The sequence below is a fragment of the Ursus arctos genome, unplaced genomic scaffold, assembly GCF_023065955.2.
Source record: "Ursus arctos isolate Adak ecotype North America unplaced genomic scaffold, UrsArc2.0 scaffold_15, whole genome shotgun sequence".
Classification (NCBI taxonomy): Eukaryota; Metazoa; Chordata; class Mammalia; order Carnivora; family Ursidae; genus Ursus; species Ursus arctos.
Genome location: NW_026622819.1, coordinates 41,261,088 through 41,272,544, shown reverse-complemented (window position 1 = coordinate 41,272,544; position 11,457 = coordinate 41,261,088). Strand labels below are relative to the sequence as shown.

The 11,457-nt window shown below is 51.7% G+C and overlaps 1 protein-coding gene across 6 annotated transcripts in view; it reads left to right on the top strand.

The window, feature by feature from the left end:
- The first annotated feature begins 1,803 nt into the window (after positions 1–1,803).
- The window catches only part of TNIP1 (TNFAIP3 interacting protein 1), a 43,227-nt gene continuing 33,573 nt past the window's right edge, over positions 1,804–11,457 (top strand). For 4 of the 6 annotated variants that reach the window (XM_057312273.1, XM_026510803.4, XM_044388529.3 and 1 more), the window contains exon 1: positions 1,828–2,005. The gene's annotated coding sequence lies outside the window, so the exon portion shown is untranslated. Of the gene's footprint in view, positions 2,006–11,457 lie in introns of all 6 variants that reach the window. The other 2 variants (XM_026510801.4, XM_048224241.2) reach the window with 2 other exon arrangements.

The following is an 11,457-nucleotide window of genomic DNA, read 5'->3' as shown; positions in this document are numbered from 1 at the left end:
TTTACCTATCTGTCAAATAGGGGATTGCAACCAATTGTCTCTATGGCTTCTAACATGGGGGGAAGTTCTGAATTCAAACTAAGACTTCAAAGGATGGAAGGGGTGGGTGTGGCCATGACTTTGAAGAGGATTTTCTCACACATTGTATAAGTGTTAAGAAAAATTATGCCAAAATAGGGAATCAGGCAAAAAAAAAAAAAAAAAAAAAGACCACGTGACCTTTTAATGTCATACCAGAGCACTGTCCAACAAGTCCCCCTAAGGGTCATCAGGCACTTTAAGGGATGAAGCCATTTGCCTAACGCTCAAAGGTCAGACATTTTACAAAAACAGCTGACACAAGTTTGGAAGCAAAATGCAGATAGGTGGAGATTTCATTTTTTCAAGTAAATTTCAGTGTTCATGAGAAGACTTGGTTGAGATTAGGAAGACGGCATTCCAGGAGGAGGCAAATTGGGCACTGTAGACAAACAGCAGGAAGAAAACTGGTTTGGGGAAGCCTAATGGCTAGGGGTGATGCCCGTGAGCCGCTGCTGAACCAGCCCCAGATTCTAATCCCCCGGCCCTTTGGTGACACTCAGAGGTGCTTCGCATTCCCCTCCCCCCAACCCTCTTTAAAATCAAAGTATAGGAGTACTTCTTTTCCTAGTTAAAATGAACCAGAATTAATACTGTTTTGAGAATGTGATAACACTTTCAAAGTAACTAAAGGCATCCCAGAATTTGAAGACACCTTTGAAGTCGCTGAAGTCACAAGGCCTGAAAGGAGAATCCTCCAGTTAGGTTTCTACTTGGGTAGGGGTGTGTGTGCGCGTGTGTTCACAGTGGCAGTTGATTGACAGATCTCTCCTTCTGTAAAATGAGGGCCCGTAGGAAAGAGCTCACCAAGTCCTTTCTGAGGACCAGGGCCTGTCAATGACTAAGTTTTCATCAGTTCCGGAGAAATGAGTCTTTTGCAATAGGTTTTTCATAAAGCTGTATTTACCCCCATTTAAAGAGCTGTCCTTTTTCCCCAGTTTAGGTCCTAAAACTCTCTTAAATAAAACGACGGGCTTAAAAAGAAACTAAAGAAGGTGTTCCCACTGCTAAACCAAGCGGCTCCTTAAGGATTTGGGAAATCCCACAGCTGTTTGGATGATCAGGCTCACAAATAGGTAGACAGGGTGGGAGGCGGACTCTGGATTTGCCCACTGGAGTTTGGGTCTTGGTTTAGCCACTTACTGTCAACTAAACTCTCGGTGCCTGTTATATTAATTTATTTACAGTAAACAAGGGGGTAAACCCATTTCACTAGAGTGGCCCTGAGAAAGAAAGAAAGCAATGCATGCAAAATGCTTACAATGTCTGGGGCAGTAAGTATGCAAAAAATGTTTAGAAGGTCCTTTCAGCTCGAATTTCTGGGAGCTCTGCGAAGTTGTTCCAGAGAGCCCTGGACCTAACTCTGGGGCCCTGAGCTCTAGCTCTGGCTCAGCTCCACATGCTTACGTGCCTTTTGGCAAGTCCCCTCCCTGCTCTGGTCCGCGAGCCCCTGGGCAGCAAGGAAGGGATGGGGGGTGGTCTCTGCGGCTCGTCTCCGCTCTGAAATTCCAGCCTCATCCCGGGCTCGGGGGCTTCCGGCGCCGGGAGTGCGAAAAGGGGCTGTCTAGGCCGCGGAGGTCACCGCCCGAGGGGCTGGCCCGCGGGAGGGGATACCCGTGTCCGCTCGGCCGCTTTTGGCCACTGACCTCCCCGGGCGGCTGCTGTTTACTTCGCTCCGTCCCACCCCCGCGGCCGCGGGCCCGCCCCGAGGGCGTAGCGCGATTGGACGAGCGGCCTGTCAATCACCCGGGACTTTCCCAGGGGTAGGGCGGCCCTGCCCCCGACACTTCCTCGTCCCCGGCGCGGTCCCCCGCCCCGGCCCGGGAGCCCGTGGAGTGCTGGAGGGTCGCGACCGATAACCCGTCCCTAGACCTGGGCCTGGACGCGGAGGGGGGGGGGCGGTGTGTCCCAGGGTCCCCAACCTCAGGTAAGCCGGCCGGGCGGAGCGGGGATGGGGCGGAAGAGAGTCCGCGACCCAGCCGTTCAGAGCTTCGGGAGTGCGGGGCGCGGAGGAAGGGGATGGTCGGGCCCGGCCGGGTGGCCTGGCCTCCTCGGCGCCTGGGCCCCGGCGCGTGAGGTCCCGGCAGCGGTGATTCGGTCGCGGCGAATTCCTAACCCCGCGCGGAGGGCGGTGGGCGCGCCTGCGCACTGCGTGGGCGGGCGCGTCTGGGAACGGCTTGCAGGCGGTGTGCAGGGCGTGCGGACCAGCCGGGTCCGGGGAGTGGGCAGGCGCACGTCTGTTTATAGTGTGCGAGACAGGCTTGGAAGCCGTGTGCGCATGTAATGAGGAAAATAATAATTTATTGGGCGCTTTCCAAGTGCTGATCTAAACCCTTTACGTGTATTAAACTCTTGTAATTGTCACATCTTTCTTTAAAATGAATATTATTATTATCATCATTCCCATTTTACAATTTAGGAAACCGAGGCACCTGGAGATTGGGGTCACACAGCTGGGGAGTTGCAAAGTCAGGATTCGAACCCTGGGATTTGGCCCCAGAGTTCCTGCTGTACAGTTTCTAAGTTTGCACATTGTTGGAGGCAACATTTGTGTGCGTCTGCAGTGCAGGGTAGCTGTAGTGTTTCTGGGAGTGATTTTGGGTGTGGAGTTTCTATGTATGGGTGAGTTTTCCACTGTAGAACATTTGTGTGCGTGCATGCGTGTGTGTGAGATGGTGCCCATGGAAGTGATTACATTGTACTTCATTAATTGTGTGTATGGAGGTGGGCATGAATTTGGGCGACTGGGTGAGAGATTGTGTTTTGGTTGGGGGTGGTTTGTGGATGATGCAGAAGAATCAGCAACGACTATCCCCACCCCCTTGCAGAATGACAGTACAGAGAAATCTGTGGATTCTGAATGCATCATTTTAATTTCACAGTATCATGAAAATAGAATTTAATCAGCATGTATTTTCCAAACAGCAGGGTATGATAGAGGGGAATTCAGCATCCGATGAGCGGTCAGGAAAGATGGCTGTCAATTTTTTTTTCTTTATCCCTGATCATGGATATTGCATTAGGAGGCTGGAATATTTATTAACACAAAGGCAGAGGAATCTTGTGATGTGGTATTAATATGCTTACAGCAGACAGAACCAAGGCTGTCAAAAACCAAGAGCAGTGATGAAGACAGTGTTCACTTACCTGTGCCAGGCACAGTGCTTTCTATTCAGTATCTCATTTAATCTTTTCAACAAGCCTAGGAGATAGTCACTAGTAGTAGCCTCAATTTTCAAATGAGGAAATTGAGGCCCACAAAGGTTAAGACTTGGCCAAGACCAGTAAGCCTTGAATAGTATCGCCCTGTTTCTTCTCCACTGACCAAAGTTTCTGTCCTCTCTGTCCTGGGAAAATAATGTAATCAGGAACTGGCCCTTCATGGAAGCACTTGATCACGGCCCCCTGGGAAGCTGTAGTTGTGAGTGTCTTGTATTCTACATACTTCTGTGATCCTGTTTTCCCCCACCCATGGGTGTCCTGGGGGTACAGTGGCTCTCATGCTGAGAGGTGGTACCTGCCCCTATGCCCACACCAGGTCTTTGGGGGCCCCAGGAAGCTGTGGGGTCTGACTCATACCCTTACTCCTGATGCTGCCTGTGAGTTGGGGCCCGGATGTCCTGGGGTGGGTCGGGCCGACCTGGTTTGAGCACCTCACAATTGTCGGAGGTCGTCTGTCTGTCTGTCTGAGTACTCCTGGGTACTGCTGCTGCTTGCCCTGCAGTTGAGCCATGACAGCCTGCTTTTTTTTCCTTCCAACAGGCCAAGCTTGTTCTTGACTTGAGGCCTTTGTATGTACTGTTCCTTCTGCCTGGAACGCCTTTCCCCATTTCTTTACATGGCTGGTTCTTCCTTATCTGTCAAGTCTCAAATGTCACCTCCTTAGAGGGGCCTTCCCTGACCTTTCTATGCAAAGTGGCCCCTTTTTTCACTTTCTGTCATATTACTATTGTGTTTTTGTACGCTCATCATGCTCTGAAATCTCGTTTATTTGCGAATGAGAAAGGATATGTCTGAAACTTTGTGTCTAGAATATAATAATGTTTAGTGTTTCCTTGTTCATTGCTTTTCTCTTTTCCTGGAGCCGAAGGATGAGAGCAGGGACCACTCAGTGCATGTGCGTCCCTGATCCTGGAGCAGAGTGTCTGGGGGTAAGGCTCTGCTGGGTTTGTTCCGTGGATGAGTAGAGTAGAGGAAACTAGAATAATGGTGCATTTTACAGATGAGGGAACTGAGGCCTAGAGATGAGAATGCACTTGTCCCAGAAAGGTAGTGGCAACGTCAGGATGAGAACCAGATCTCGCTCCCCAAGGGGATTTTTTTCTTTCTTTCTTACAGTCAGCAAATTTTTCCTGACCGGCCTCGTGCCCAGTGCTTGCAGAGGAGCGCCATGCTTAGGTGCATAAGCAATGAGCCTGGCCCTCCAGGAACTTGTAGCGGAATGGGGAGAAATGTGCTCCGAGTGTGACCTGGAAAGCATCGTGTGCCAGCAAGTGCCCGGCATAAGGCTCACTGGAGCGCAGGGCAATTTGGGCCACCAGGTGGTCAGGGGGCTTCTGGGGCAGGAGGAGGCAGCTTCGTGGCCAGGCTGTAGAAAGATGATGAGTGCAGAGTGGGGCTTGAGCGCCTTCTGATACTTAGTAGACTGGGTAGAGGATTTGGGGTAGGGCTCTGCTGGGTTGGGGGAGCTGACCAGCTGGATCAGGAAAAACCCTAAGGTCTTGACTACCGGGCAGAGAAGTTGTGGTTTCTCCCTGTCGGCAGCATCGGGAAGTGATGAGAGCGGTTGGTTGGCAAACGTAGGTGCGCATGTGAAGCGCCTGGGTGCCTTGTTGAACATAGTGGGTGGCTGGGTGGCTGTGTCCCCAGGGGGCTGATCCAGTGCGTGGTGTCCATGCTGCTGCCGCCGGGAACCCTGGTGGAAAGCGTGTGCTTCCGAGTTTGGCGCACCTGAGTGGGCGTGGCCCCTGCCCCCTGGTCTGTAAGGTCCTCTGATGTCAGTGCTGTCTCCTCTGGTGCTGCGAATGGATGGGACAGCACAGGGCCATGCAGGGTAAGCGATCATTCAGTGCCGGCTGCTGATCTTAAGAGTGAGGATAATTGTGAGCGTACTGATGGGCTTTCAGTAGGAGATCGTGGGATTGGTCCAGTTTTCCGTGCTTTGGGATAACTCGCTATTAACCCCTCTGCCACCTATGGACCCTGCTGTGTCCTCTCTGGATGGGTCGTCCTTTGCTCTGAGTCCGACGTCTTTCCATCCCTGTTTGGAAACGTGGACACTTACGTGTGGGAGGGGCACAGAGGACAGCTGGCCCAAATTCCCTCAACAGCATCCAGCACCCCGCAGGTGATCATCCAGTCTCAGCTTGACCCGTGCCCCCAGAGTCAGGGAGTGCTGTACCGAATAGGCAGCCTCTTCCCATGATATGGCCGGTCAGCTTTCGTGGGCCCCCCTGGGTGCAGCGTCTTCCTTTCTCACCTCCATTGTCCCGCCTTGCCCACCTGGCCACTTGGAGGGAGGAAGGGCATGGGCCCGTGCGGTAAGAGAGCGCACAGCTGGTACCTGAAGGCCTAGGTTTGCCTCCCCTCTGTGTCACCGCCACCCTAGGCAGCCTTGGGCAGGTCTTTTTCCTTCTCTGGTTTGGTGTCCCAGCTGCAGCATGAAGGGATTGAACTGGCTGGTGTCTTAGAATGTTCTCTTTCCGCTCTAAAAACTCTGTGGCCCAGTGACCGGGCTGCCCTCTCTCTGGGTCCGTCCATTCCCGAGCTCTTCGCACGGGGCCAGGCCTCTCTGTGCCCACCCTCCCAGCACACTTCTCTGTGCTGTGGCACCCCGGCCTGTCCACAGTGCCTGCTTCTCTTTTCCCTGTCCCTCTTTGAAGGGAGGGTGTCTGGGGCCCCCTGGAGAGTTGCCAGAATGGAGGCACAGGGAAGCAGGGAGAAGGTCCCTTTGTTCTCCGGAGCAGAGCTTCCCAACCTCCAGAGACAGACCCTGGCAGTCACGGTGGCCTGTTAGTTGCAGGAAGTTTTTGATGTTTTTTCCCCCATGACTGGCCCAGGACAGTCACTCTTCCAAAAGGAACAGATGACTGGCCTGAGGAGCAGTGGGCTGTCTGTCCCCAGACAGGGCTGAGCTCTTCTCTCCCCAGGGACCTCACCCTGAAGCTGTCCCCTGTGCCCTTCAACACCTACAGGGTGGACAGACCGGGTGGCCCAGCAGATGTACGCGTGGGGGGGAGGGCGGGGGAGCGGTGGGAGTTGTGTCACCAAGGAGTCATACTCAGAGGCCAGAGCTGGTATTTTTAGGGCGGGCGTGGGGGGTGTCCCATGAGTCAGGGGCCTTTGGTTTGGTCTCCACCCACACTGGAGAGTGCTCGCTCCACTTTCCACTGTCTGACAGGCCATCGTCCTGGGCCTTCATCGTGGCCGGCTTCATCAGTGGTCCAAGGAACCCTGGTCCCTCCACATCCCCACTTCTGCCTCTGCCAGTGCTCTCCCCTCCCCCGGCCCAACCCCTGGGAAGAACAAGAGTCGAAGGATAGCAATACTGACTTTTGGAAAATATGAAGGAATTTCTCAGACACAGAGGGTAACGTGCACACACTGGGCACCCACCCATCTGGCTTCGGAAATAACACATTTTCTGTACACCTGAAATTTCTCCTGGATCATCCCCTTTCCCTCCCATCTAGAAGTAGCAGGTGTTCTGAAATTAAAGTTTATTCTCTTATATTTCTCTATAGTTTTATTGTAAATACAGGCCTCCTTACACAATATGTAGTACTGTTTTGTATGTTTAAGAATGCCCTGTAAGTGCCACCGAACTGTCTGTATTCTGCAACTTCCTTGTTTTGCTTAGTATTCTATTTGGGAGATTCAGTCATGGTCATATCTCTAGCTGTAGTGCATTCCTTTTCACGGCTCTGTCATATTCCCTGGTATGAACTTGCCCCAATGTATTTATTTGTTTTCATCTTCATTAGGTAGTTTCCAGCCTTTGCTGCTAAAACAAGATGTCTCTGGCTTTTATCTGAGTGGTCTTTCCCCTGTCCAGTTGTCCCCTCCAAGCCATTATGGCTCCTGTTGGGGTGGCCCTTTAAGGTCTCTAGAGAGCTCTGTGGTTCCTAGTTGGTCCTCCCACCATTTCCACAGGGAAGAACAAGGAAAGTGAGGCCAGCTCAAGGTCATGTGGCAAAGGAGCAGAGAGCCAGGATTTGAACTTAATGAGCCCTCCTTCTACGATGTTTAGAGAAGGGGAATTCTTAAAAGTTGTCCTCTTCCCCCTTAGAGGGGGGAGTTACGGGTTTGGAGAAACCCTTCATTGGGTAAACCAGCTTTGGGCATAGTGGGGACTGGGAGACAGAAGGACCGCCAAGTCCTTCATCCCTTTGCCTAAGGGTAGACCCCTTTGTCCCCATAGCTGATAGTTGAGGCACTCCTCCTGGGTAAGTGAGGTCCCAGCTGCTGGGAGGAAAGCAGGCTTCTAGGCGTGGAGTGTGTGCACCTGTGGATCCCAGGAGCTGAGAGGAGGCATGCACGTGGTAGAAGGAAGGTGGGTTGGGGTTGCCGGGGCTGTCTTCCCAGGGAGCCTTTGGCGGCAGGAATTCAGGGTGGGACCAGTGATGTGATGATCAGATGTGGGTTCTGCTTTGTCCCCTGGGAATTGTGCAGCCTTGAGCCAAGCCCTGCACCTGTCGGGGCTCGGCTTCCTTCACAGCAGAACAGGTGTACCTGGTGTGAGGACCCATAGGCAATGGGCGGGGAACTTTGTACTGGTTCCCAGTTGAGAGTGGTTTTCCAAAGACTGCTGCTTCTCTTCCCATCTTTGTCACCTCAACGCCAGCCCTGGCCTTCTTAAGCCAGATCCTTTCTGCTGGGGTCCAGGTTGAAGCTCTTCTCTGCAGTTGCCAACTCTCCATCCACTGACTTTCCTGAGTAGAAGACTTGTTCCCGGACTTTTTCTCCTTGTTGGCGATCAGATCCCGCTCGCGTTGTGTGTCCGTGTGAGGCGGGTACATAATGAGCTCTCACCCCTGCCCATAGCCCTCCAGCCTTATTTGGTGCCAGAACAGCGGGCCTTCCCTATTATTCTGACCTTGTCGAGACACTTACATTTTTAAAACTTATTTTAAAATATCCCCTTTAAAAAAGCTACCATGTAACATCCTCATTGGAGGGAAAAACCCCCCAAACTCAAGCAATACAAAAGGTGTAAAGTAAAAAGTGAAAGCTGTCTTCTTCTCCCCTGCCCCTGTTCCCACTATATTTTTAAATTAATTTTTTAATAGAACAGGACTAGATTTCCCCTGTAAAGAGTTTAAATTTTGTAGGTAAAATAAATGTTTCTTTTGTTTCCAGTTCCTGTCCCAGGTCCCTTTCTAGAGCTGTTTGCCAGTAGCAGTTTGGTGTATATCTTTCCAAACCTTTTCCTATGCACATTTAAGATTTTATACATATATGTATATATGTACATATATACATATAGAAATGTATGTAGTTATATGTTTAAAAAAAAGAAGTATCCTGGGCTGCCTGGCTGGCTCAGTCAGAAGAGCATATGGCACTTGGTCTCCAGGTCATAAGTTAGAGCTCCACATTGGGTGTAGAGATTACTAAAATAAATAAATAAACTTAAAAAATAGTATTCTAGTATAGTTTTTTATTCTTAATGATATTTTATGGACATCTTTCTATGTCCTTGCACAGCAGTGTGCCCCATTCTTTTTGATGGCTGCATACTATTCCAGTGAGTGACTACACTGTGGTTTATTAAACCAGTGCCTCCCTGGTGGACATTTAGGACATTTTTGCTGTTAAAAAGCATGTGGCAATGCACATCTTTGTTCAGCCCCTGTGGGCAGTGACACAGAGATTTCTAGATTCTTAGGTAGAGGATTACTGATTCAAGCAGTAACCTCCGGCCCTGTAGATAACTGAAACCTCAAGGCATACTTCTGTAAGAGAACTTTGTTCTCAGCTAATCAGGCATGCAGGCAGGTGTTGTCATCATTGAGAAAGGACATTCTTTGCTGTGGGTACCCGAGCTCTAGCAAAAACAGGTGTACACAAGGCTACATCAATAGAAACATAATACCTAAAAAAGGTGAGGGTGAAAGTTCCTCTGTTTGGTCAGATAAACCACGCCTGGAGTGTTGTGTCCACTTTCCGGACCTGCTACAGATAGGGTAGGGGTAGAGGGCTGAGGGGGGTGGATAGGGAGTGCTCTGCAAGCCACTCCTTCAAGGAACAGCACAGGGAACACGGTCTGATTATCTTCAAGAGAATGTCTTCAGGGCTGAACTGGAGTTGAGGGATATCATGTTCCTGATTCCAGAACCCTAGAGGGCAGAGTAAGGGAGGGAGAACTGGGAGTAGTCTGATGACAGCCAGTGTTGGCTACCCAAGGGAGGGTCCTTAAGGAGGAATTGGGGTCACTAAAGATGGTCATCTGGAGTCCCTTGGCTCCCCTGGGGAGCGTCCTTGCAGCCTGAGAGTCTAACCCCGGTGACTGCGGGTGATCAGGGGCAGACCGGGACCTGGTTGTACACAAGGCTGGAGAAAGTAGCGGCAGGGGCTGGGAACGTGGGAGTCTGTTCCAGACAGCCGGACGGCAGGACTGGTTTCCTCCCACTGAGCTTCAGCCCGTTGTCTCTCAGGCCGGTGGAGAGGGCAGCAGGGCTGGAGCCTGGCACGCTGAGCCCGAATTCATTGTTCTGCCGCTCACCAGCTGTGTGTTCTTAGGCAAGTGACTTCACCTCTCTGAGTCTGCTTCCTTATCTGAAAAATAGAAATACCACTATCTGGCTGAGAGGAGGTGTCCTTGCTAGAAAACAGGGATAATTTTTAAATGAGGTCATGTGCCTCATGACGCAGCTCGGCGCCTGGCCGATGGCAGCACTTATCTCCCAGCCCTCAGCAGAGGCTCCTTGTCCTTCTTTCGCAGTGTCCTCGCTCATGGCTCTGGTCCACCCCCTTGTCCCCAGGCTGTGGCGTGGAGCCTGGGTGTCGGGGGCTGAGTAGAGGCAGTGGGGCTCCCTCGGAGGGTGAGTCAGCGCAGGGGAGGGGAGGCAGGAGGACACAGAGAAGATGCGCACTGTGTGTGAGGGACACAGTCCGCAAGCTGGGCTGGCACCTGGGTGCATGCTAGGGAGGAGGCGAGGACCCAGCGAAGGGCTGCAGACATCATCTGCGGGTCTCTGACTGTCCTTGGGGGAGGTGAAGGCACCCCGATAGCACTTGCAGGAGAACTCTTGGTTCAGCGAAATCCACTTGGGCGTTTGGGACAGAGCATTAGATTGGAGCTGAGGAGAGCGGCCTTCTCAAGGTCCCGACGGTTACAGAAAGGAGTGATAATAAATTGCAAGTTCTGGAATGTCAGAACTAGAAGGGCCTTAAAGATGGCCTAGTCGATCCCTTATGTTATTGCTAGGGTTGCAAATACAAACCCCTCCTTTTGGGAAAGTGAGGCCCGCAAGGGGAAGATGTTTGCTCCGGCGGACCCTGCTGGATCCCACAGCTTCTGGGCCCAGTTCCTTGGGTCACAGGCTCCGCCCGCAGCCTCCTTATTACTGAATTGTTGCAAAGACCGAGTAAGTCCTTGGCTCATGGCGAGGATGCCAGGGTGGGCTCCTTGATGGATGGCCCTGTGTCCGTAGTTCCCCTGATGGTGAAATGGGGTTGGGGGGGTAAGGCCAGAGATCATCATAAAGTGCGAATATGGAGAGATTTTTGCTTTCGTTTGCAAGGTGCTTTCGTGACTTCCTGTCATCCCTGGGGGGCACCGCAGGGTATCCCCACCTACAGTTGAGGAAAAGCAGCCTCAGATGCTTCCCAGTGTTTCCAGAGTATGGTTTCTCGGTCCGTCGGCTTTTGGGAGCAGCCTCATCACTGGCTGTGGTTGGACCAGCATCCCTGCTTAACGGCTTTTTGCAGTTACCAGAAATTAAGTGGGTGTCACGACCTTGCTTACTGAGCCGGCGGAGGAACCTAAAAACTCCATTAAAAGAGGGAGTAGATGGGAGTGGGGCAGACTCGGCCCTAAATCCGTGGGGCAGGGTTATGGGGCTGCCCCAACCTTTTACTGAGAACCCACTGCGTGCCAGGCATTTAACTAGGTGCTATACACACATCAGTATTACTTCGGAAATTTTATTAGTATAAAATGAATGTGTTTCTTGTTGAGTAAATCAAGTAATCAGGAAGTAAAAAGTAGAAAGTGAGAGCTCTGTTCCCACTGTACACATATCGTTGCATTTGATTTCATTATCTGACAGCAGGCGGGTTCTCTCATTCTCCCAGTTTTGTAGCAGAGGCAGCGGAAGCTCAGAGAGGGCGCGCAGCCTCCAGGGGCGGACAGGGCTGGGACGGGGGAAGGGTGGA